The following is a 27,987-nucleotide window of genomic DNA, read 5'->3' on the forward strand; positions in this document are numbered from 1 at the left end:
TCAGAGGGAATAAATAGAACAGGGCAATTATCGAGTGAGCCATTCAGTCCAGTACCAGCTTCTGGTAGTCAGAGGCTTAGGGACACCCAGAGCATGTGGTTGCATCCCTGACTATTTTGGATAATAGATATTGATGGACCTATCCTCCGTGAACCTATCCACCTCTTTTCTGAACCTCGTTATACTTTTACCCTTCACAACATCCCCCGGCAAACAAGTTCCATGAGTTGACTGTGCGTCGTGTGAAGAAATATTTCCTTTTGTTTGTTTTAAACCTGCTGCTTATTAATTTCATCCGGTGACCCTTAATTCTTGTGTTCTGTGAAATAACACTTCCCTATTCACTTTCTTCACACCATTCACGATTTTCTAGATGTGTATCATATCTCCCCTTAGTCGTCTCTTTTCTAAGATGAACAGTCTCAGCCCACGTCTACACTACAAACTTATGTTGGTATAACTGTCGCTCATGGGTATGGAAAATCCATACCCCTGAGCGACACAGTTATACCGACCGAACTCTCTGTAGACAACGCTATGTCGATGGGAGAGCTTCTCCTGTTAACCTAGCTGCTGCCTCGTGTGAAGGTGGAGTTCCTGTGCCAATGGGAGAAGCTCTCCTGTCGGCGTAGTGTTTTAAATAAGCACCACAGCCATGTAGCTGCACCAGTGTCGTTGTGCCGCTGCAGCACTGTAAGTGTAGACAAGCCCAGAGTCTTTTAATCTCTCCTCATATGGCAGCTGTTCCATACCCCTAATCATTTTTGTTGCCCTTTTCTGTCCCTTTTCCAATTCTAATATAACTTTTTTTGAGCGGGTGTCAAGAACTGCACGCGGTATTCAAGATGCGGGTGTACCATGGATTTATGTAGTGGCACTATGATATTTTCTGTTTTATTATCTATCCCTTTCCTAATGGTTCTTAATGGTGTAACTGAAAGGCTGATCGGGCCCATTGTTTGACGTTATCTAGCCCATCCATTTGGGGAACAATTCTGGATTGTTCCCTATGGTACTTTTTTTTTTTTTTTTTTTTTAAGTGTGGTGGCCAGTCTGGATTTAAATGTTTCAAGGGATGAGGCTTCCATCACAACTCAGATTTGTCTGGCGGGAATTATTCCACTGTTCCTTTTCAAAAATGTGTGAAATGGTCTTTGGGGGAGTGAGTTAAACTTTATTTTTAAACACAGAAGAGCCTGACCTACAGTAACAAGTTCAATTCTGCTGTGGAAAAGGGTGGGAGATGGGATTTGGCTACAATGCGCAGGGAGGCCACATCTTTTGCACACACTGACATTCTGCTGCAAGTAGGTTTGCTGCGCTCCAGCATGCAGGAGGCTGGAGAATGGATTCTGCAGTCTCTGTGGCTACAGCAATACAATGTTATTTCTTTCCTCTCCACCCCTGCCCTTCCGGAGAGTGGCCAGTCTCCTGCGTTATAGGGCTGTGAGGCTGCTGTATTGGCTGTGGATTAGCTGTACTGCCGCTCTGTAGTTTACAAAAACAACAAGGAGTCTGGTGGCACCTTAAAGACTAACAGATTTATTTGGGCATAAGCTTTCGTGGGTAAAAACCTCACTTCTTTGGATGCATAGAGTGAAAGTTACAGGCAGTCATTATATACTGACACATGGAGAGCAGGGAGTTACTTCGCAAGTGGAGAACCAGTGTTGACAGGGCCAATTCAATCAGGGTGGATGTAGTCCACTCCCAATAATAGATGAGGAGGTGTCAATTCCAGGAGAGGAAAAGCTGCTTCTGTAATGAGCCAGCCACTCCCAGTCCCTATTCAAGCCCAGATTAATGGTGTTAAATATGCAAATGAATTTTAGTTCTGCTGTTTCTCTTTGAAGTCTGTTTCTGAAGTTTTTTTGTTCAATGATAGTGACTTTTAAATCTGTAATAGAATGACCAGGGAGATTGAAGTGTTCACTTACTGGCTTATGTATGTTACCATTCCTGATGTCCGATTTGTGTCCATTTATTCTTTTGCGGAGGGACTGTCCGGTTTGGCCAATGTACGTGGCAGAGGGGCATTGCTGGCACATGATGGCATATATAACATTAGTGGATGTGCAGGTGAATGAGCCCTTGATGGTGTGGCTGATGTGGTTGGGTCCTCTGATGGTGTCGCCAGAGTAGATATGGGGACAGAGTAGGCAACGAGGTTTGCTACAGGGATTGGTTCCTGGGTTGGTGTTTCTGTGGTGTGGTGTGTAGTTGCTGGTGAGTATTTGCTTCAGGTTGGGGGGTTGTCTGTAAGCGAGGACTGGCCTGCCTCCCAAGGTCTGTGAGAGTGAGGGATCATTTTCCAGGATAGGTTGTAGATCGTGGATAATGCGCTGGAGAGGTTTTAGCTGGGGGCTGTATGTGATGGCCAGTGGTGTTCTGTTATTGTCCTTGTTGGGCCTGTCCTGTAGTAGGTGATTTCTGGGTACCCGTCTTGCTCTGTCAATCTGTTTCCTCACTTCCCCAGGTGGGTATTGTAGTTTTACGAATGCTTGATAAAGATCTTGTAGGTGTTTGTCTCTGTCTGAGGGGTTAGAGCAAATTCGGTTGTATCTTAGGGCTTGGCTGTAGACAATGGATCGTGTGATGTGTCTTGGATGGAAGCAGGCCAGTCCTCGCTTACAGACAATCCCCCAACCTGAAGCAAATACTCACCAGCAACTACACACCACACCACAGAAACACCAGTCCAGGAACCAATCCCTTTTGCTGTGATGGCAGGAGTCGTTTCTCAGGCCTAAAGAAGAGCTGCTGTATGTAAACTGGAAAGCTTGTCTCTCATCAACAGAAGTTGGTCCAATCAAAGATATTATCCTCACCCACCTTGTCTGTGTTTGAATGGTTCTAATGAAAAAAATTATATTCTCCTGGGATTGCTGTTGGAAATACACAAGAGGTTAACTGAACTAGCCACTAGGTGGCACCAGTGATCTATTCAAATACACCAATGTCAGATTTTTAACTAACATGGGAAATATTTTATATCTAGTTATGGCAAGTGTACTGGTGATACTAATTTTCTTCCTAACATTTGTTGGGGCACAATTGCAACATGATAGATTGTGGGAGGCAGAAGCAGTAACTCCCGTGATGACAAGATAGTTGTATCTTGAAAACTTAGCATCCCTTTGATAGCAGAAATCTTTGACCCTGAATACGGTTTAAGAAACAAATATTTCAGTCTGCTCCATAGTTTGTTGCAGACATTTTTAATCTGTGGAAGTGAACAGAGCAGGCCCCACTGGACTTCTGCATTAACAATGCTCCTCTCTTCCTTTTTTCCCCAGTTTCATTTATTTTTAACATCTGTTTTGTTTTGCTCAGTCTATTTTGTTTAGGCAAAATGGCAAGACATAATTTTTTTCAGAAGTGGTCATGTTTCAATCAAGTTGGAAATCAAAATTGTAGACCACAGTAGCTGTGAGCCACTGTTGCTCAGAGCATGGTCTAACCCACACATCTTTCTCTGCTTCTTGCTAGAGATGGCTCAAACTGTACGATAAGGCGCGAGGTATTTACAATGTTCATGACTGCTGTCTTGAGCTGAGTGGGCTCCATGCTTGCCGTGGTATGGAGTCTGCTGCGTTCAGCCAGGAAAAAAGGCGCGAAATGGTTGTCTGCCGTCCGTTGCTTTCATGCAGGGAGGGGGGGAGGGAGGGAGGGGTGAGGCTGTACCCAGAACCACCTGCGACAATGTTTTGGTCCCATCAGGCACTGGGATCTCAACCCAGAATTCCAATGGGCAGGGGAGACTCCGGGAACTATGGGATAGCTATGGGATAGCTACCCACAGTGCAACGCTCCAGAAATCGACGCTAGCCCCAGTACATGGACGCACACCACCGAATTAATTTGCTTAGTGTGGCCGCATACAATCGAATTAATACAACCGGTTTACCAAATTCGAATTAGCTAAATTCGGATTAATTGTGTAGTGTAGACGTACCCAAAGCCTAACCTGTGAAATTTAACCCTTTCAAACTTAGGGCAGAACGGATTAATTGAAATCTGTCAATCCAGTTCCTATCCACATTGAGTCATGCCTCAGAAAAGCATTTGTCCTTATAAGATTTAAACCCCCAAGTGATGGAAAGCTTGAGACTTTTGGTTTTGTTGCGTATGAGCCCTGATTTGACCTCACATCCTGTAAGGAGAGTGTGTACGCTCCCTACCCTCTCCTACCTTGGCAAGGTTACACACTATCCTGATCTCTGAGACATGTTCTGCTCCATAACAACATGTATTTTAGTTCAGGTTACTCTGCTGTTAAACCTAGAGGCAAGGTCCTCCCTATCTAGCTAAAGAGTGAGGAGAAAGGGGAAATAACAGGAAAAGGGACTGTTAAGACAGGAATACCTGGAGAGAGTTTCTGTCCTTATCTGTACACCATTAATGAGTAAGTGGGCAGCTAAGTACTGTGGTCTAGGGCCAGTCTGAGCAGACACTTGGTCCTAGCTACAGTGAGAGAGAGCAGGGGGAGAGAGTCAAGTGCCAGATAAGTCACAAAGGGATTATTTTTCCTGATTATTTTATCCCACACAGGGCTTTTTTCTGTTTACCATTCCTTTTGACAAACAGATGATTGTACCTCCCCAAAGTGCAGCATGACCCAGTTCATGGACTATTTTGATCCCAGTTTATTTCTGACTGGAAATTTCCTGAGGGCCTGGATAGACTCTTTTTTGTTCCTTGCAGCAAGAACCCCAAACTAAGAAAGAGCTGCTGCTGCTGCTGTGGTAGTCCCATTCCTCTGAGCGACCATAGCTGGGCAGTCACCATGCTGCCTGGCACAATTTGGACACAGACCTGAGCCCAACTTAATCCTGATACAGACCCAAATATCTGTCTGTGTGTGTGTGTGTGTGTGTGTCTGTCTGTCTCTCTCTCTCTCTCTAATTAATACCTGGTACTCTGGACTGAGGCTGTTGGGGAAATCTCTCCAGTGAGGGTTTGGAGTTAGTAACCATTGGTGGAATAAATGGAACCAGGGCATCTAGAAACCATGACATGTAATTGAAAAATAGCTTCTACAGCTGCCCTTTGCTTTCTCCATCCTTTTGGCAGTTCTAATGGCTTAGACTGGAGTGAGTTGGAGCAATAAATAAATCTTCTCCCTGGTCTGTATTCACCTAGAGCCAAAGCAAGACAAGGGGATGTGCTACAGATGAAGAGTAACCAAGTCAGAAAAAGAGAGATTTAGCTTTTCCTCATGAAAACCTCTTTAAACATACTCAATTTTCCTTCTGTTTCAATTTCCCGCACACTAGAGCAGTAGCACACAAATACACAGCTCCTCCCTCTGACTGAGCACTAAGGACCAGATTTTCAAAGGAATGCAGATACCTAAAGCTGCAAATAGGTGCCTCCTGGGATTTTCAAAAGCACCATTGGGAGTTAGGTGCCTCCTGGGATTTTTATATGTGCCTAAGCAAGCGAGGCACCTGTCTACATCTTTAGGCACTTGAATAAATTTGAAAATCTGGCCTTAAGTGTAATGTTGACAGTCTACATCATGCTACAACTGTATGTTCATTTTTAGATAGACAAAAGTTATGATGTGTATGAAAATATGTGAGAATAGAAACATGAAGGGCAAGGCTCTTCATAAGATGAAATGATCCCCCTCACAAAGATTCAGCTTACACCAGGCACCTACCATCTCTTATCTTTATTATTTGCCCTAGTAAAAACTTTGGAGGCATCTGAGTGTTGCAACTCAGTTCCAGGGCAAGCCCATCCTCAGAGATGGCTTATCTGGAAGTATCTTATTGTTGTCTCTGGGACTACTGCTTCAGTGGTCCTGAAATAATGTATCCAGCAGCATTGTATTTCATAATTCCTAAAAGGACAAAGACTTTTCTAGGAAGTTCTGAAGATATATCCCTCATTCCATTTGGTGAAAATCTGGTAGATTCCAAAAGCAAAAAATAGCTCATTTTCGGTGCTTTATGAAGCAGAGCTAAACCACTCCTAGAGGAGACGGTGAAATAACCTGCAGTGAGGAGAATGAACCCCACAGGAGACAAGAAAATCTCCTCATTTCAGTTCAAACAGTGTGTGGCAGGAATGTCGTATACAAGTATTTGACATTTTAGCAGGGCTAGTCATTATAGGGGGCAAGAGAAATATTACCTGTGGGCAGTGAACATTTTGGTACCCTCCCCACCCCTGCCGCAAGTGCAGTGTTTACAACAGTAAAAGTGCAGGCAGCTTGCATTAACTGAAATAGGGCAAGCCCCATTTGTATAAAGGAAAACTTCATGCTTTATCCTGCCCCAGCTTCCTCAGTATTTTTCATATGGCATTTAATAGTGGAATATCCTCAAGTAAGTTTTGCATGCCAAACTCGGATTTTTCTCATGTTCTTTTAGACTGAGTAGAGATATCAAGTTTAGCGTTTAGGAAACTGTGTCTATGTAGCTTCCTTACATTCTTAATTTGTATAGAGAACAAAGACTCACCACCAAGAATGCCTGAATTCCTGGTGACCTTTCACTGCAAACTGTGAACTTTGCTCACTAAACTCAAGGTATATTTAGGCTTCATTATACCGGCTGCAAGAGAGTCACTCTTCTTTCCCTTTCTAGATCATTACTTATTAGTGACAGCTTCCCAAACACAATGAAGGGTGGGAGAACTTGTCTGAGTAAATTCCAAAATCTATTCCAGCTTTTGCAGGCTCAAAATTGTAACCTTCACATTGAGCTTTTTCAAAAATAGCTGTCACGCAGACAAAGTGGCATGAGTTATACCAGCGGTACCTCTTATGTAACATATATGGCAGTATCCTAATGGAATTGTCCAAAACGCGGTAAAATCCTGCAGTTATTTCTCAGTTAAAACTTGATTGATTTCAGCATCTCTATCCAGCATTCATTCGCTCATGTTAAATCACTGAAAAGGATGCTGAAGAGAACCTGTTGAACTCAATGGGAGTTTCAACTAAGTAAAGAAAGCAGGATTTGGTTTAGTGGTAACACTATTACGAACTGTGATTATTAGTGTAGAATATTGCAGGGTTTTGTTTCCTCTTGTTTAAAGGATACATTTAAACATTTGTATGTTTGTCATGTTAGAATTTTCAAAGCAGCTGCATTGTATTTGTGAGTTTAGTGCTCAGAAAGTTTAGCTGTGTAAGAAATATTGTGGCTGCATGTCAATTTAATATCCTAATAGGTTCAAATACTAATATCGGTAACAGTATAAGTTGCATATCTCTTGTTTGAGTGCTTCTGTAATTTTAGTCAGTTGGCAAGCACTGACAATCTTCTCAGCACTGTATAAGACACAGGTATTAAGACGGTTTCTGCCTCTGAAAGCTTACCGTCTGGAAAACAGGAACAGAAAGCTAAGATTTCCTAGGAGACTCAGCTGCATAGCAAATATATTTATCTGTAACAGATACACTATGATCTCACCGAAAGCTCTTTCATAAGGAATAATTGGTTGGATACATTTAAGTGAATTATGGGCTTTGGGGAGAAGAAGTTGCACTTAAAGTGTTATCCTTCCTTGGTCATAGTAGCTATGGAAAAAGCATATGCAGTACAAACTCCTAATTGTACTGCTGTTACTGAATGACCTGTTAACAAATCATACACTTCAAAGCACCCAAAAGCTAGGGTGACCAGGTGTTCGGTTTTCAACCAGAACACCCAGTTGAAAAAGGATCCTGGCGGCTCCGGTCAGCACCGCTGACCGGGTCGTTGACTGTCAGGTTGGCGCCGCCGCACACTGGGGCTGGCAGGCTCCCTGCTAGCTTCTGTGCCACACGGCAGCTGGGAAGCAGCCACCATGTCCCCCCACCTCCGGCTCCTATGCATAGGGGCAGCCACGGGGCTCTGCATGATGCCCCTGCCCCAAGAACCACCCCTGTAGCTTCCATTGGCCAATTCGAGCTGCGGGGGTAGTGCTTGCGGACGGGGCAGGGTGCAGAGCCACCTGGCCATGCCTCTGCATAGGAGCTGGAGGGGGGACATGGCGGCTGTTTCCTGGGAGCCATGCAGCACGGTGGCTGCTTGAGATAAGGGCCGGCTGGAGCCTGCATGCCTGACCCCGTCCTGGGCTCCAACCCCCTGCCCCAGCCCTGATTCCCCTTGGTCCCAGCACCCTCCTACACCCCAAATCCCTCCTCCCCAGCCCAGAGCCCCCTCCTGCACCCAAACCTCTCAGCCCTGGCCCCATTCCAGAGCCTGCACCCCCAGCTGGAGCCCTCACATCCCAACCCACTGCCTCAGCCTGGAGCCCTGTCCCACACTCTGAATTCCTCATTTCTGGCCCCACCCCAGAGCCCGCACCCCCAGCCGGAGCCCTCACCCCCTCCCGCACCCCAGCTCCCTTCCTTCCCTCCCTATGACCCACCTCTTTGTGAGAGCAGCAGGCAGATTTGGAGCCTCCCCAAATCCCCGCCAACCCCCGCCTCCTTCCCTTGGCAGTATAACTGCACTGCTCCGCTGTCGGGGGGTGTTTTGTTTCTGCAAAGGGTGAAGAAGAGGATTTGTCCCTGTGATTTGAATCCCATCTACTGCACACTCATGAGGTGCCTTCGTATCCTCACCAAGTGGTAGCAGTCTGATGTGATGGCTGCCACAGGGTGAGTCTGTTTTGTGCCTTTGCCATTTGCATCTGTTTTAAATGTGTTTGAGTGACCAAGAAAAAAAAACACATTGTGATTTATTCACGATAACCTCTGCATTGGCTGATGAAGGAAACACATTCACCAATAAGAAAAGGGAACTGTATTTCTAAACTATTTCACGCACTGCTTGAATTGAGGGGGAAAAGAGACCATTTATTCCCCCTTCCTACCCAACTTTCTTCTTTTTCTAATTCCCCTTTAATTTCCTCCCAACCAGCACCAGTGAGTGGAGTGTAAGGCTGGGATTTTCAAGAGGGACTAAGGGAGTTAAAGCAGCAAAGAGTCCTGTGGCACCTTATAGACTAACAGATGTATTGGAGCATGAGCTTTCGTGGGTGAATACCCACTTCATCGGATGCAAGGGAGTTAAGTTTCCAACTCCTATATAAAGTCAATGAGAGTTGGACACCTGGGATAAATTGTTCAGTACTTAAGTGATTTAGGAATCTGTCTCTTTCAAAAGTGTCTAAGTCCCATTGAATGTCATGTAGCACTAGTGGATCTCAATACAGGACCAGAGCCTGAAGAAGAAAGACAGAGAAGACAGGGCAAACTAAACTTCATGAGGGTGTTGGCAAAGAAGCTGGATTTGAATGGAGATAAGGTGATGAGTATAACAGAGGGGACTGAATTGGTGAAAGTTGTATGCTAAGGGGCCACAGAGGGGAGTTCCTTAGAAAAAGGAACTGACAGGAGGCCATAAGGATACATAAATTGCAATTGCCCTTATTCTGGGTATGTAAATTAAACCAGTTTAAGACCCCAGACACTTACAGCTACTTTCCCCATCATCCATAGCATATCTGCATTTGACCCAATATATTTTCCCTCTGCTTTGTGGATTAAATTAGAGAATGTCTGTGAAGCTAAACTCTTCATCCTGGCCATTTTTCTGATTGCCCTCCCTCCCCATTTCAATGGCCTTTTTCAAATATTTTAATTAAAAAAAAAAAGTTATTAAAATACTGCATCCATCTACTTAGTGACAGCTGAGTGGGGCTAACACCATATTAGAATAAAGCATAGGAAGCCAAAGCTATTTGAAACAAGTGAGATGCGCACACAATTGCATTTAAACATATTTTATTACTTAAAAAAGAACCTAAATCTCCTAGTCTAGAAATTTCTTTCAGAGGATTGATATTTTTATATATAAAACTATTATGTCAAGCATTTAAAACTGGCATCAAACAATATTTTGATATCCTCAAGGGTTTCTTCTGAGAATCCTTTTCCTGTTTTGCATTTAAAATGACATACTAAAATAAGTGCAGGCGATTAAGGAAGATGGGTATTTATATTTTATGAAGGAAACCCAGCAGAACTGTTTGTGGGGATATTTAGTTACAGGAAACCCACTTGCTGAGCCCCCGCCCTTCAGTTGAAACAATTAAAATGTTGGTTTTGGTTGGAGCTCAGAAATTTTATTGGATCCAAATGCTTTTCAAACATCTTCACCAGCTGATACCCAAGTTTGAAAATTTTCAGGACTGTCTATGAAGATAGGGCTAGGGCTTTATTTCAGGCTCTATATCTAAACATCTTGAATTTTGGCCAGGTTTCTATCAAGATCTGAACTTTATAGCTCAGGTGCATTTCTGTACAGTGGAACAGGTCAGAAAAAGGGAGGAAATGGTAGCTTTCACAATTTTTCACTAAAATTTTGAAAATGTACAATGCTATTCTACTTCATGTATGTGTTTCTGAAAAGAAAAGGCTTTAATTTTGATCTTCTTAACAAGGTGCTGTAGATAAAGCATTTGACTGGAGGTCACAATAGCGGAGTTCTGTTCCCAACTCTGCCATTGACTTGTTGAGACATTGGACAAGTCACTTAAACTCTCTGTGCTTCAGTGTCCCTTTCTGTAAAATGGGGATAATGATACTCACGCATCTTTGCAAAGCATGCTGAAATTTATTGATGAAAAGAACTATGTGCTAATTATTCTTATTTTTAGCTGTCTGTGGGATTAGCTAGAAAATAACCTTTCTTTATAATGTTTTAACCAACCTCTGTAGAAATGTATAACTAGGTAATAAGAGCCCAATCCAATTCCTATCGGTGGATCTTTTCATTGGCTTTGACTGTGTTCTGGATCAAGGTTTGAAAGCTCTAATAAATTCAATAGAAGGTTTCAAACATTCTGTAGAAAGGGTCTCCTTCTCTATTAAATTTTAGGGGTTGGATACTTCAGTTGCACCAAGCTCACTAAACTGTGAGAAAGATCCATCTTTCTGCTCCCCCTCTTTTAGAGCCAGGTAGGACATAGGGCCACTAAGTTACACTGAGTGGGATGGTCAGCAGGGACAGCTCCATTGACTGAGGATTGCACAACACTTTGGCCATGCCTCTGTGTCTGAGGAGGTGGAACAGGTGCAAAAAAGGGGTGTGTGTAACCAAGGCTGAGGATGTAACTCTATATGTTTTTAGAGTTAATTTTATAGTAAGCGGTTGGTTTCATCCCAATTAAATTCTATTGGACTTTTTCTATAAAAGATCAAAACAATCAAATGTGCTTTTTCCTCTTTTATATGGACACTCAAACATCTGAGGCATTTGCATGATTCATTCTCAACAAATGGATTTTTTTTAAAATTAAATTAAATAATAATATATCTTATTAGGCAACAATGATTTTTAGTTCCAAAAGTCACATTTGAGAATACATAATAGTCCTGACTGTGGATACTATGAGCTAATGTCTACTTGTAAGAAACTTTTCCATTAAAGCTCAAAATGATGTTTACCATCTACTTGCAATTACTCAGAGATATTAAACATTAGAGTGACACTGCTGTGTGATTTTTATACACAGACTCACACATACACTATGGATATCACAAGTATATAACAATAATGATTCACTAGATTCTAAAGAGCCCTCAGTCAGCCCAAGAGAAAATTACTGTGCACCTCTCTCAATAGAAAAAAATCCTTTCCCAATGAAGCCCATAACTGATCACTCCCTAGCCCTAGAAAATATTAACAGAATCCTTTAAACAAGCAGGAGAAAATGCAAAATGTTACAAAAAAGTCTAACAATTACACAAAGAGCTACAAATTATATATTTTTTTTCTCACTTTGAATTTAGGAGATTTCCCCAATGGGGTATTTTCTTTAATTATCTGGGAGGGGGGGGGGAAACAAACTGAGATTGACTGCAAAGAAGTTTTGTAGTGGAGAAATTTCTACTTGAAATTCAAACAGCATATGGCAAACACTTGAGTAACTTAGCAAGTCCCATGGAAGACCCAAGTGATTACTTTAAGATTACTTGAGTCTTTACCAATTGTGTTCAGGCTTAGTCATTGTGGATATGTCATTTGGAGTTTCAAAACTGGGTATACTTACATTTAGATTTTTGGGAAAGGGCAGCACAGTGGATCAAAGTCACTTGTGGTTCACCTGGATTCCGTGTCTGCTTTAGGTCAGTGGAGTAAGATATTTTGTTGATTCCAAATCAGCACCTACAAAAAGTTAGTTGTATTTTAAAACATCAGGTTAGAATTTAGACCATGATAAAGATTGGGCACTCTCAATAACAAATAACAAAGTATTATCCTTTTTGCACAGACATCAAGAAACATTGACCAAGATTTTCAAATCCAAGTGGCTAAAATTAGCCTCTTAATGCCATATTTAGGCATCCAAATCAGTAGCCTGATTTTTCAAAAGTGCTCCACACCCAGTAGCTCCCATTGACTTCAGCTGGAATTGTAGGTGCTCCACACTTTTGCAATCAGACTACTGATTTTACGTGCCTAATTATAGACTAAAGAGTCTACTAGTAGTAGGCAGTCGTGTGAAAATCTTGATCATTGTTCTCAGGCAACCTATTTGGCTATAACTCAACACATGGATTTTGATTTTCAGGAAAGCTGCTTGAGTATTGTTTCCTAAGCATTGTGTCATGGCTGTGTAGAAGCATTTTTTTTATCATTAGATGTGAAATTATGCAGGTGCCAGTACAGAGACAGATGGCAGTATTCCATTAAACCTCATTGTCTTTTACATTCATTACCTCAATAAAAGCACATGACTCTTGTGTGTGCACTGTGCTCTGAAAAGACACTGGTTTTTTTAGAGGCTTTGAACTCTGTGTGATATGCTTGGCACCTCGCTGGACTGAACTCTAAGTATGAGGATGCTGGACATTCAGGCCACAAGAGAATGCGAATATTTAACCACTGAGCTCTCCTTTAATAAAACTGAGCATGCACTCCTGCTTTTGCAGAATGCAAAAGAATTTAAACCTGTTTTAAGGTAATGGCTTACTGTCATTAGTTTTAAGACGACAAAAATTAATGACAGTAGGTCATCGTCACTTTTTTAATAATGTCATTGCCTCTGAAAGTCCCCTGTTAACAGTGGCAGAACACTATTCAGTGGTTCTCAAACTTTTGTACTGGTGACCCCTTTCACATAGCAAGCCTCTGAGTGTGAACCACCCCCCCCCCTTATAAATTAAAACCACTTTTTTGTATATTTAACACCATTATAAATGCTGGCGGCAAAGCGGGGTTTGGGATGGAGGCTGACAGCTCGTGACCCCCCAGCTAATAACCTTGCAACCCCCTGAGGGGTCCCGACCACCAGTTTGAGAACCCCAATAGCTCTTGAATTAGATTTTGTGAATTTCTCACAAAAGCTGAGTTACCTGAAAGCTTAGATGTAAATACTGTTGAGTGATATGTATTAGGGGGTTGACCCAAAATCCACTGAAGTCAATTAAGAGAATCCATCAACTTCAGTGAACTTTGACTCAACCTGTGGATTCAGGCTCAGTCCTGCAAATTACTGAGCATTAACTTCAGTGAAACTGCCCACAGCCTTACAGTTAAGCAGATGCATAAGTGCTTTGCTAGATCAAGGCCAGAGAGTTCAGCACCTTGCAGGACTGAGCTCTTAAAAAGATTACAATCATGATAATTAATAATCTTTTCTTTAGTAGCTCAATTTCCATATTCCAGTTAGAGCTGCACAAGAAACTAATTTTTCCATCCCTCAAAAGTGTTTAAGATTTTGAAAACATTTTCTCTCCCAAATCAGGATGAAAAGTTAAATCTGAAATTTTTGGCAACTGAAAATCCAAAAATGTTTTTGGTTTGGGTCAATCAAAACATTTCATTTTGTTAATCTTGAAATGTTTAATTTCAATTTTGATCTTTTTTGTTAACTATTTTTAGTCTAAATTTACTAAAATTTGAAAACAAAAAATCATCTTGACATTAGAAACAGAAATCTGAGTCTCTCTAATAAATGATTTTGAGGATCATCATGATCCCCAACCCCTGACACACCCTCTATATTAGGGGTTGCATAGGAGTTAACTGGGGAATCTCCAGCTGTAGATATATGGCTGCTTTCCGGCCCCTTTGGGCCTCCTGAGCTGAGCAAAGGGTTAGATTGCTTGCGAGAGAGAGAGGGCCAGATTTTAGCTGATAACTTATTGCCTTTCCTCTGAGCACTTGTGCAGCTATGATTGCATTGCTCAATATACAGGGGGGGAGGGATAGCTGAGTGGTTTGAGCATTGGCCTGCTAAACCCAGCATTGTGAGTTCAATCCTTGAGGGGGCCACTTAGGGATCTGGGGCAAAATCAGTATTTGGTCCTGCTAGTGAAGGCAGGGGGTTGGACTCCATGACCTTTCAGGGTCCCTTCCAGTTCTATGAGTAGGTATATCTCCATTTATTATTATTACCTTGCTACTGTGTTGGAAGATTTTTCTAAGTGTTCTTTGAAAAATGTGCACAGAAAGTTAACACTGAATAGGAGATTAAACTAGTGAATGAAGAGATGTGACAAGATGTTACAAACCCCTATGACATGCATAAATCCTAAGAGAATAGCTGTGCTAAGAATAATATACTGGTACTACCTGGTTATCTGTGTTTAAAAGCTTTCTACTGTACTTTCTTAAAAGTAGAGGGAGAGAACATGGAAGAGAAGACTGTAGAGAGCAGAATCCACCACTCCGGCCCTATGCCAAGAGGTAGCAGAGACCCCAGGATGAAAGGAGCTTGAAAAAGGGGCTCACAGACATCCATTGCATCTTGCAAACAGAACAAAGGTGAGAAAAGCAAAGTCGTATTTTAAAATGGACAGAATACAGTATGTGTATTTCCAATAGCCAAGGGAAGAAAGAAACACACAAGCCAGTGTCACACCCCTTTATCCCACTCAAGGGATAGAAGATAAAACAAGGTACCGTACTTGGGAACTTAATGTGTTTCATCCCTTTGAGTAGGATAAAGGGATGTGAACTGGCACCAGTTCTGTGTCATTTCTGGGTCCTAGAGATGCGTCATCTGCTCCCTGATTGCCATGTGCCTCTCAGCCTTTTTAAGAGGGTTTTTTCCCCATCTTGTATCCTGCCAAGTAGGCTTCCTCATTTGACCAGCTGAGATGCTCAATCCTTTTCAGAGTGAATCTTTGCTCATTCATTGTTTTGAGCTCCAAAGTTCAGCTCTGGACCTAACCTTGCCCACAGTTTGCCAGGGTTTGGTCTGGGGTTTGGTTCAGCCTCTCAGAAAGGTGAAAGCCAGTCACAAATTTATATCCAAACTTTCCCAACCAAATGACCTGCTCCTGTCCCCATTCCAAACTTCCACTGATTTCTCTGAGAGCAAGCCCAGGCCCAAAATTCATGGGTGTTGGGAGCTGTTCTAGTTTGAGCCATTCTCTAATTATATTAAGTATCCTTCTATATGCATAGATGTAGGAATCAGTTTCAGGACAAAGACATCCTTCCATTTAACTTCTTTTTAAAACTGAAACATTATAATTAAATTTAAGTGATTTATGATATGAGAAAAAGCTCATGAGGTTTTCTATTATAAGAAAATCATTGGCATTATTGGTTTAGCTCTGCCAGCTGCAGCTCATGACAACGGGATTAGGGCTTTCCTGAGTGATTCGGGACAGAGCATGGAGCGTAAGCAGTGGTCTTGGTCTTGGGGGACAGAACCTTGTGACGATTCCTCTCTGGTGGACGCAAAGAGAAACCGTCATGGGCTTTCTTGGGATGTGGCGGGAATAAAAGGGCTCCTGGAGAGGAAACATAAGCACAAGACCACCTGTTTGTACTGTTTCATCTATTAGGTCTATATCTGTAGGTATGTTCTATGTAGCTGTGTAATTGGAGAAATGAGGTCATCCTGTTTTTTGTATACTGCACCTTTAAACACTAGGATCTCTCTGCCGGCTGCAGGTGGTAGCTGGGTGAGGCAGCTGACATTTTGTGTTTCAGTTTGGATTCTGAAAGTCAGAGTAGGTCACTAGCCTCTCACTCTCTCATGGAAGACAGTATGACCCCGATTCAGCTAACCACTCAATCATGTTTTACATGTTTTACAGTACTGCATGTGATTAAGTGCTTTTAGTGAATCAAGTCTACATCTTTGTTTCTTTAACCTGAAATCTAAGGGTATGTCTACACTACGAAATTAGGTCGATTTTATAGAAGTCGATTTTTAGAAATCGATTTTATACAGTCAATTGCGTATGTCCACACTAAGCGCATTAAGTTGGCGGAGTGCGTCCTCACTACCGTGGCTAGCATCGACTTATGGAGCGGTGCACTGTGGGTAGCTATCCCACAGTTCCCGCAGTCTCCGCCACCCATTGGAATTCTGGGTTAAGCTCCCAATGTCTGATGGGGCAAAAACATTGTCGTGCGTGGTTTTGAGTACATGTCATCAGTCGCCCTCCCTCCACGAAAGCAACGGCAGAGAATCGTTTTGCGCCGTTTTTCCTGGGTTTCCCATGCAGATGCCATACCACGGCAAGCATGGAGCCCGCTCAGCTCACCATCACCACTGCTGTTGTGGGAAAGTCTACTGTGCGGGCTGCTGTTATCCAAGTAGCCAATGCAATCATTGACATTCTGTTATCAAAGGTAGTGACTCTGGGAAATGTGTGGGCCTTTTTAGATTTTAGGTGCATCATATTCCTGTCCTTTGTCGCTGGTGAAGAAGTCTTGCAGCCGTACATTCCAGTCTGGTCGGCGCTGTAACACTCCATAGCACTTCTGTGGTTGACACATGTAACAGCTCCAGGGCTCTTGCTCTTTTGCCTTGGCCGAGGTACCTTGCCCTACCCGGACCTCCAAGCAATCGAGACAGAAGCACCTGCAGCAGCTTGCATTGCTACACAGCAGCAGCTCCTTGCCTTCACAGCAGACGGTGCAGTGGGACTGCTAACCGTCGTCATCCACCGCCTCCGCTGCAACTCTGCTCTCCTGCTCCCCAGCAACAAGCTCGGGGGATCCATACTGGTCCTCCTGGGTGCTGCTGGCAGCAGACGCAGTAGGACTGGTAACCGTCCTCGCCGGACATGTAGCTTGGCCAGGGGTTCTGGGAACGTCTTCCCTGCCCGGCTCCTAGCAACCACCAGGGCATGGTGTACAGCTCCATCACTTCCCCTGCAACTCTGCTCTCCTGCTCCCCGTGACGAGCTCGGGGGATCCATTCATGAAGCCTGGACAGTAGTAAGGAGCAGTTCAACTATGGGCTGAGCAAGTGCAGAATGGTGGTAGAATGTGCCTTTGGACATTTAAAAGCTCACTGGCGCTGTTGGTCAGACCTCAGCGCAACCAACATTCCCATTGTTATTGTTATTGCTGCTTGCTGTGTGCTCCATAATATCTGTGAGAGTAAAGGGGAGAAGTTTATGGCGGGGTGGGAGGTTGAGGCAAATCGCCTGGCATCCGATTTTGAGCAGCCAGATACCAGGGCAATTAGAAGAGCACAGCAAGGTGCGCTGCGCATCAGAGAGGCTTTGAAAACCAGTTTCATGACTGGCCAGGCTTTGGTTTGACAGTTGTGTGTGTTTCTCCTTGATGCAAACCCGCCCCTTGTTGATTTTAATTCCCTGTAAGCCAACCACCCTCCCCCCTTCAAAATAAAGCAGCTATTGTTTTGAAACCATGCATTCTTTTTTTATTAATTAAAAAAAACCCGAGATAACGGACAAGGTAGCCCGGGTGGGGTGGGGGAGGAGGGAAGGACAAGGCCACATTGCTTATTGTAGCCACACTCAAAATCAAACTGTTTGAATGACAGCCTTCTGTTGCTTGGGCCATCCTCTGGAGTGGAGTGGCTGGGTGCCTGGAGCCTTCTCCCCACGTTCTTGGGCGTCTGGGTGAGGAGGCTATGGAACATGGGGAGGAGGGGAGGCGCTTATACAGTGGATATAGCGGGGATCTGTGCTCTTGTTGGCTTTCCTGCAGCTCCAACAGATGCTTCATCATGTCCGTTTGCTTCCCCATTAGCCTCAGCATCGCATCCTGCCTCCGCTCTTCATGCTTAATTCTTTCCTGGCCTCTGCCACTGAATGCCTCCATGCATTAAGCTGTGCCCTATCAGTGCGGGAGGACTGCATGAGCTCAGAAACATGTCATTGTGAGTGCATTTTTTTTCACCTTCTAATCTGCGATAACCTCAGGGACAGAGATGATAGGGGGAGCGTAGAAACATTCTATGCTCTACGATTCTGGGAGGACTGCCTGGTCACCTGTGCTGCCGAGTTCGCCACACTGACCAAACAGGAAATGAAATTCAAAAGTTCCCAGGGCTTTTCCTGTGTACCTGGCTAGTGCATCGGAGTTCAAAGTGCTGTCCAGAGTGGTCACAATGGAGCACTCTGGGATAGCTCCTGGAGGCCAATACCATCAATTTGCGTCCGCACTACCCCAAATTCGACCCAGGAAAGTCGACTTTTAGCACTACTTCCCTCACTGGAGAGTACAGAAGTCGATTTTAAGAGCCCTTTAGGTCGATGGAACAGGGTTGGTTGTGTGGACGCAATCATTTTTAAATCGACCTAACGCGCCTAAATTCGACCTAACCCTGTAGTGTAAAACAGGCCTAAGTAATCTAGATTGAAATACTGTTCTCTCTTTTATGGGGAAAAATAGGGCCAAATGCTGTCGGATGCTTACATAGCAACCCTCCCATTGACTTCAATGGGAAATTGTTTCTGAATAAGAACTGCTGAGGAATATAAGACTGAGTGTGAAGAAAAGCAGGAGGAAGGTGTATATACAGCCACATTTTTCAAACGGGCACCATATGAAGGGTTTTGTAAACTGCACCACAAAATGTGTACATCATAGAACTGGTATTTGCACTTTCAACTGCAATTTTTAATGCTGGCAGGAAGCGGATTTACACTGAACATTATTTTTAAAGGTTTTGTTATATTTAAGGGTGAGAATACACATCATTTGCTCTTGTTTGCATATCACATTCCTTTTTCAGTGTCTGTGCCTCCTTCGCAACTTCTGAATTCCTTCCCGCTGTCATAGAAACACACAAACTTTTATGTAATTGTGAAGCTTCCCTCTAGATGCACACCAAATTCTAGGAGAAGAACACTAGAATTGCTTATGACAGATAAGTCACATTACTGTTTTGTTTTGTTTAAACGATGAGAAAAATGAGACATGAGGGGTAGAAATCAGTGTAACTCAAGATCCTTAGTGCTTCATGATCCAAAAAACATAAGTATCTATCCAGGTGCAAAACTCTCACTTTTTTTTTATAAAGTGTGAAATAAATATAAAGAGGTTTGTACTGAATTTGCAAATGCTGGCAGCATGCAATATTGCAATTATTGTCAAGACTTTGAGCTACTGGAACCGGAACCAGGAGTTTAAGCAACACAGAGGGAAAGGCTTTTTTTCATTTTCTTCTGCAAAATATATAAAATAGAGTTGATTGTATTTGGCATGACTGCATCTGAAATGATGAGCAAAGTTTCTACCATTGACTGATTATATTAACAGAAGCAGCTAATGCCATGACTGTCACTTTTACTTAAAAAAAAAAAAATAGAATTGTCCAGACAGTTACCCTGTTAAATTTATCAGATTTTTATTCTGCAAAAAGAATTCCACATATTTTGCTCTTTGAAAAGAATCATGTTAATCAACTCTTAGAGGTATTTTACTAATGCTTCATATCTGGCTTGGTTTGGCTGGATAAGGAAAGGGACCTTGCTTCCTATTTAGTGAAGAAAGGAGATAAATAGGATGGGTAACATCAGCCATTGGACTGTGCTCCTGCGTGCCATCAAACTAAAACAAGGCATTCATCGCTTCATGTAATGTGATCCAGTGATAACAATGTCTGTATTCTGAATCACCACTGCATGACCTAAATTTTCTTGCCATTTAGCATATTTCTTCTTTTTGACCCAATGCCTACATAGAGGGGGGCCCAATCCAGCTGCATGCTGAGTGCCTGCACAACTGCAGTTCTCAAGAGGTGCTCGGCACCTTGCAGTTTGGGCACAGATTTTGTTCAGCGTTAGAAGAAAGCTGTGAGAATTTCTTTCTAGATGAACAATGGATGTTTCGGATATGAACATGAAAGAAGAAGAATACTTTGAAGGCCCCAATTCAGCAAGGTATTTCAGCACACAGGAAATTTAAGCATGTGAGTGATCACTTTTATGTCCTTGACTTTGGACCATTCACATACTTAAAATTATGCACATGCATAAGTGCCTTGTTGAATTACAGCAAGACCATGTTTCTCATCAGGTATTTTAAGCCAATATTAATGATTTTAGTCTGACAACACCCTTATGAGGTAGATAAACATTATCTTTGTTTAAAGGTGGTGACTTGCCCCACATCACACAATGAATCAATAGCAGATCCAGCAACTGATCCAATGACTCCTAAATCCCAGTTCCTTGCTCTAACCACTATCAGATATTCTGCCTTTGCAGATCCTATGTAAAAATTTGACACTTTCTAAAATGAAGACAAGAGCAACTGTTAATAGTGGCATGTTGCCCCAGTCTGGACAGATTTATATTATGATTTTTTTTCATACTACACAGAAGAATTTAAACACATGAACGGGAAACAAAACTTATGCTAAAACAGCAAGAAGAATTAAAGATTAAAATTACAGAACTAAATGGGTGGTTTTAATGATGCAGCTCCTATAGACTTCAGTGAGTGCATTACATGAATAAAATCGTTAGGAATCTGTGCAATGCTTTGGAGATCTAGCTGTAAAAATCTTAACTTAAGCCAATGAAAGCAAGAAGTTCCTTTTACTACATTGTTAGTTTGCCTCACTGTCTCTGAATAATTCCCCCTTCTTTCTCAGGTAACACAGTATTTCATCCCGATCTAAAATTATAAGCAAAAAATATATTTCCTTTCATTTGGTTCTAGTAACTTAGAGCTAAAAATCAATAGGAGTTAGGCACCTGGGCACAATCTCACTAGATGCCAATCTGCATTTTTAGGTACCTAATACCTTTAAAAAAACTGATCCTGAATTCCTTGTGATAAGGCTACTGGAGAAATCAGCAGCTGGGATGTGCGTGTGACTTGCTGACATGCAGACACAGATGTTACCTTTCCTTTAGGCTGTTGGCCTCCATAGAAATTCCGTAAAACAATTTATTCTTGTGGCACAATCTGGCTACTTACGAGATATTTACATGGAAGTGACACACAGTCACAGTACCCAAGGAGATGTTAGATGAGTTCCCAAGAGATCTTCAGAAACAATGGCTTATGGCTACGATGACCTTCCAACGCTCTCAGCCAAACAAACTCGGACAGGGATAGAGCGCACATCACCAACCCCACAATTGTATGTGAATGGTCCTAGAGTTTCAGAGGAGCACACTGAACTATGCAATTAAGGACTCAAGGTGCCAGGAAGCTTAAAAGGAGCAATTTGGGTGTTGAATCTTAATTCTTCTAGGCCTTCAAAGTTAAAATTATATATCACTGCATCTCTGTGTGTGGGCACACCTGCACATAGCTGTGTGTGGTGTGTCTGTACTCAAGGCACCTAGACTGAGTTTTGTGTTTTGTAATGAAACCTGTGCCCTGGCGTGACTGTTGATTTCTTAGCTGAAATTTTCCCTAGTTCCAACTTTTAAATTGTCTAATACATTAATAGGGTTGGCTAGGGCCAGCCAGTATTGGTCACCTCTGTGAAAGGTACCTGTAAAAAGAAAGATTAGGTGTAAATGATATGGTGGGATTATTGTTGGGTTATTTTTGTATGCCTCTTTAAAACAAACAGTAAAACCTTTCCATTTCCGTATTATTTGTTACATTCAACAAACTATCATTTTTTATCCCTTCTGGAAATGTATCAATTCTTGTAAGGAAAAATGTAATGAAATGCACATTTTGGATATATATTCATAAAATCAGAACACACCACTTGCAAGTATCTGTTGTAGCCAATATTTGCCGGGTCCAGGTCCTTATCCTCAGCTGTAGCCAGCTCTGACTGGTACTATCCAACTCTTGCTGCTTTATTTATTTGTTATTTAAACTACCCACTCTCAGATCAAACACTTCCCTGTCATTTGTCTTAAAAGGATAAATTATAAGTACAAGTACTGTACTAACTGCTGGCTAGCCTATTCAAAGGAATTATTGTAGAGATCATAAATACGAATTGCATACTATCTAATATTTTTACCTGGTATTCTCGGGCAGAAAGATTACATATTGTGTTAACTGCATAGAGGACAGGATCTCTGGTTATTACCCCAATTTTTAGTACTGGCAGACACAAAGAAAGAAGGAAACACAAATCACATTCCCCATTGCCAATACCCAGATAACTGAATTGTTGGACAGTAATGCAGCTTTACTCACTGGCTAAAAGAGAAAGCCAGCACAGAAACATTTTGGGCATGTGGAATCTCACAGCATATAGAAGAGGTAAAGCCTAATTTTCTTTTCTGTTCTAGTCTCTAAGGCCCCGAGTTAGTAAAGTACTTAAACATATGCCTAATTTTAAATATGTGAGTAGTTCAATAGGAATACTCATTTGCTTAAAGCTAGGTATATGCCTAAATTCTTTGTTGTATCAGGACCTTAAACCCAAACTGCTGAGAATGAGCAAAACCAAGCAAATCTCAAAATATAAATTGCAGAAAATTTTAATTTTTTCATACGAAAACTGTTGATCATTACTTGCACAAGAGGATGTACCGATTCTATCCACCTCTGGAGTAGGAAATCAGACAAAGATTATCTACCAGCACTCCATTTTAAAAATCATTATCTTTATCCCTTTCCATCAGACAGTAAAATGTTTTGGGTTTAGAGAGTGACAAGTTCTGACAGCATATTAAAAAACACCATCCTTGTGACTAAAACCCCACTGTTGGCTGCAAAGGACAAAATCATTCACACTCTGTTAGTTATTCTTTTAAGGCAAGACGTTAAAGTGCTTCCTCCATTACAGGTAATTAGGAGAATTTTTTCAGTACTACAATAGTGGAGATTGAATCTATCTAAGGAGTTTATATGGCACCCATCTCCACAGTATCTGAAAAAAGAACAGGAGTACTTGTGGCACCTTAGAGACTAACACATTTATTTGAGCATAAATTTGTTAGTCTCTAAGGTGCCACAAGTACTCCTGCTCTTTTTGCAGATACAGACTAACACAGGTGCTACTCTGAAACCATAGTATCTGAGAGCCTCACAATCTTCAATGTATTTATCTTCACAGCACCCCAGTGTAGCAGGGCAGTGCTATTATTCCCATTTTGCAGATGGGAACCTGAAGCACAGAGACTAAATAATTTACTCAATGTCACACAGGACATGTGCGGTAGAGAAGAAAATTGAAACTGGGTATTCTACATCCCAGGCTAGTGCGCTACCCCTGGACCATCCATCCTCTCTATAGGAATATCAAACCTGGTCCAAGGTCAACAGGGCAAATACTGCAACAAGGACCATTGCTTGAGGAGGGATAGCTCAGTGGTTTAAGCATTGACCTGTTAAACCCAGGGTTGTGAGTTCAAACCTTGACAGGGCCATTTAGGGATCGGGGCAAAAATTGGGGATTAGTCCTGCTTTGAGCAGGGGGTTGGACTAGATGACCTACTGAGGTCCCTTCCAACCCTGATATTCTATGCGTCAAAAGATCATGAAATGTACCCACGCTTTAAACCATATTTCAGATGGAGTGCACCTTGTGGCCACAGATTAGCCTCTTACAGTTGGTATGGCTACTTCCACCTTTTCATGTTCTCTGTATGTATATATATTTCTTACTATATGTTCCATTCTATGCATCTGATGAAGTGGGCTGTAGCCCACGAAAGCTTATGCTCAAATAAATTTGTTAGTCTCTAAGGTGCCCCAAGTACTCCTGTTCTTTAGACTAGCCATAGTGAGCCCTGAGGAATGTACCGAACATTCTCAAGCACTGAATTACTGTCTATTTTTAGAATCTGTAGTTAGCTAATTAGAACATGCAGCACACAAGTAAAGCGTTCCTTCCAAGATGGGATTTTTTTCATAATTTCAGCAACTCAAAATGATTTATTAGAGAGACTCAGATTAGAATATTTAACAGGTGACTGAGCTGTAATACTATACAAAGACACATCAAAGTGTCTTTTGATGACATAGCAGCCACAAGATAAAGTATACTACAGTCTAGAAATGATAGTCCGCTCCATCTTGCATTAGTAATAGAGAAAACTATGGCCAAAGGACCGATTTTAATTAATAAAATGGTCTGGCAAAAGGAGAATGTTAAGTGATGTCTCTAAATGAAGCATTTCTTCTCAAATATTTATGCAGCCAGGGACAATTCATATACTGCAGAATACAGTAAGTTCTTTCACTCAGTTGAACTCTCACAGCCAATTTAGGAACAGAAAGAACATTGGGACAGGAGCATATCTAGCAGGCAATTATGGAAGCAATTCATGCCGTAAAAAGCCAGCAAGAGTCCAGAGCTTGATGGATCCCTGAGACAACTCTATAAAGATGTGCTAATAATAATTTGCAGGCAAATGTCTGAGTCTGTTATGGACAGGAAGCTTTTGAATCCCAAATGATAAGAATGTTCCTAATCATTGTAATCCTCAAGCTTTTGACGGTACCAAGTGAATGTAAAAAATATAGATTGATTTCCATAAAAAAGGTAGACTGTAAAATACTGGCAATGGTTCTGGTAGGCAGATTAGAAAAAAATCTTCTCAAGTATAATTCAGTTTAACCAAGTAGGATTCAATAAGAACAGGTTGCTATTTAATGATGCTAGACAGTTAGTGAAATTTTTAACTTGCATGACTACAAAGTAGAGTCTTACACCAGCCACTTCTGTAGATGGTGAGAAGGGTGAGGTGGGACTACTTGTTCTTACGCACAGCAGCCAACTGAAGTTGGGTGATGGGTTCTGTGAATAGATCAAATATTCAAACTATATGTGCATGAGAGAAGTAACTGCTAGAGTTATCCCCTCTCTCATCTCTTTCAGTCTTGAAATCACATGCTATATAGGTGCTAAAAACCATTTGCAACAGCAGTTCTTGCTAGGAAACTTTGTCCCTTCCTCCCAGATGAACACCGAGCTACTATGATCCATACATTTGTCACTTCCAGACTGGATGATTGTAGGTCACTGTACCTGGAGCTAAATGTGAAGACAATGCATAGGCTGGTACAGCTAGTACAGAATGAGGCTGCCTGCCTTCTCCCTGGCTTGGGCCACTGTGAGCATATCAGGCCCTTGCTCAAGTCTTTCCATTGGTTTCCAGTCAGCTTTCAATGCCAATTTAAGGCCTTTGCCCTACATTTCAAAGCAATTAATGGATCAAGCCCCAGGTACATCCAATTCTGAATTTCAGTCTAGGAACCTCCTTGACAGCTCTGCTCTTGGGGGACAATACAGATTGCAAAGCCCATGACAAAGGGCATGACACCTGGCGATAGAGAATTCTCCGTCGAAGGGCTCCAGCAATGGGAAAATACTTTTGGAGAAGATCTGCTGAATCCAGAGTCTGACTGTCTTTAGGAAACACTGCAAAATCTTCATCTCTGAAAAAGTCTTTTTGTCATAAGAGACAACCATGACACTGACACCTGCTTCTACTCTATAAAATCCTACCAACTACAAAAAAAGAGGAAACTAATAAAATCTAAAATAAACAGAGTTTTGACCCCAAAAACAGAGAGAAAAGAATCCATGAAGTCCACTAGGGATGTAACTCTTGCTATTGATTTTACATGGAAGGTGCTCAGTTATTATAGTGTAGGTGGCAGTATAAAATCCTAAGATATATGAGAATTTGCCAGAATCCTTGATTACTGGGAATTAGAACAATACAAAGAACTAATGTCTGTAGTTGGAAACATTGCAGATGACCAGCCCCAATCAAATAGTCTCTCTTTCACTGAAGCTTGTGCGTGACTTTGGTTCCATATCTAATCACAGTACAAGGTTAATTAGGAAAAGTATTAGGTCTGGCCAATGTTGAGGGGATGTTCCAATTCTCAGCGGGATAGTTGGAAGCTTAAGTGGATGCCTGAGAGGTTAAAATATTTGGCTTTGATAAACGTGATATCAAGGACATAGTTAATTTAAACTTAAGATAAAGCTTGATGAGGGAAGATGGGTGGAACTGCAAATGTGACACTGATATCAAATACCATTCATTAGGATGAATGCTATTCCCAGGATTCCATACCTATGAACATCTTACCCTTGAATATACCCAGTATGTCCAGATTACTTCAATGACGCATGGGAAAGAAGCCTAAATTGTTTCTGGATGTACTTGAAAGAGGTACAAACAGAGGTGAAGGGAGTTTGTGGTGGTTTGTTTTCCAAAATTTAACATATTACAATGTGATTCTTTGACTCTAAAACAAGCACTTTATCAGAGAAAGATGAAAAAGCATCAGTATGGTTCCTACCAGAAAAAAAATCTTTAAAGCTTTTTCTTGATTAATTGGCCTGAAGTACAACTTCTTGCAGAGTTCATACACTAAAAGAGCTTGGGCGTGACTAGCAGGAAAGTAATGCCTTTACTATTCCAAGTCTTCTCTATGGAATAGTTCATATTCTGAGATAAAGAAGAAAAAATGTGGGTGGACTGGAGGGGATACAGAAAGGTATTCAATGTAGTCAGCCGAACATAGACAGCATTAGGTAGGAAGGAAGAACAGAGTTATTAGTTCAGAAGACCATCTGCACCAGATTGCCTATATGATGTTGGGAAATATCTTAACATCTCTGTGCCTCAGTTTCCTCATCAATAAAATGGGGATAATTAATATTTACCTACCTCTCAGTGGGAGGTTATGAGGCTATATTGAGCAACATTTGGAAATGCTTTGAGATCATGGGATGGAAGTTGCTATAAAAGTCCAAACTATTTCTTAGTATTCTTACTACTGTTCCCAGACGATTTTCTCACATCATTTGCAACACTCCAGCAAAGAAATCTACTGGATAAATCCCAGTATTGGGTAGGTCCCCAAATGAGAAACTCACATACAATAGTTCTACATTAGCAGGCTTCCCTAGAAGATCCACCCATTTTAAGGCTTATTGCAGCCTGGGGCTGCATAAAATACAAAGCAATTTCAATTTATGATTCCATGGTTCCAAAGCCATTGAGGAATCGATAGCTACAGGTTGGAGTGGAATGGGGCACTCAGTCAAGCAGTGTGGAATCCCATTTGAGCAGATGTCACAACCTTTGCCTTGGACTTAAGCCTAAAGTTGATCCAGCAGAAAATAATTTTCAGTCAATTATGCACCAAGGAGAATGACAACAGTTGGAATTAAAGGCAATGACACCAGCTAAGACGTGGGTGGTGAAATCCTGTCCATGTTGAAGTCAATGGGAGTTTTGCCATTGACTTCAGTAGGACCAAGATTTTACCTGGGGTGGCTAATGACCATTATGGTACCTACAGGTTATGGATAGTTTATGGGACTTTTATAATATCAGGGCTGCCGAAAAAGGTTTAGACTTAGATTGAGGCTCTATACCAGCAGAGGCCCTTGTCAGTAAACATGGTGCTGGAAGGCAGGAAGAAGTTGAGCAGGGAAATGTTAATTACAATTCACTGCACTGGCCTGGCTGTTCACTCCTCCACCAAGGGACCTACAGTGAGTTAGCTCCACCCAAAAAGTGAACAGCACTGGCCAAAGAGAGGCTGTGGCCAGGTCAGCGGCGGATGCACTGAATCAGTCCAGCCCCTGTGGCAATATTGCCTGCTTCCCCCACCAGTTTACATCTTCCTTGTGGCTCAGGGAGCTGAAATTAGTGACTTTCTCCAGCATCTTGGGTAGTTCTAGTCCTTAATCTAAGTGGCAGGCATTTTCCTTTCATCTGAGCCAATTTGAAGCTCACATCCTATGCACACCTTTGTGGAGGCAACATGTTTTTCCTTCTTCCATGTAGTGCTCCTTTGTACATTCCTGGTTCCCCCAGGAAGTGCTGAGACGATGTAATAAGAAAAGATGTTCTAGTGTTTCCAATTTAACCAGAAGCAAGAAAGATAGTAGTTGTACCATAAAACT

At 41.9% G+C, this 27,987-nt stretch overlaps 1 protein-coding gene across 4 annotated transcripts in view; it reads right to left on the reverse strand.

Moving 5' to 3' along the window:
• The window catches only part of COL8A1 (collagen type VIII alpha 1 chain), a 112,204-nt gene that overhangs the window by 23,447 nt on the left and 60,770 nt on the right, over window positions 1-27,987 (reverse strand). For 3 of the 4 annotated variants that reach the window (XM_024203580.2, XM_024203582.2, XM_024203583.2), the window contains one exon: window positions 12,001-12,116. The gene's annotated coding sequence lies outside the window, so the exon portion shown is untranslated. Of the gene's footprint in view, window positions 1-12,000; window positions 12,117-15,617; window positions 15,698-27,987 lie in introns of all 4 variants that reach the window. The other variant, XM_024203581.2, reaches the window with a different exon arrangement.

This window comes from Terrapene carolina, unplaced genomic scaffold (assembly GCF_002925995.2).
Source record: "Terrapene carolina triunguis isolate 2854851 unplaced genomic scaffold, T_m_triunguis-2.0 Scaffold558, whole genome shotgun sequence".
In the NCBI taxonomy this organism is placed as follows: Eukaryota; Metazoa; Chordata; order Testudines; family Emydidae; genus Terrapene; species Terrapene triunguis.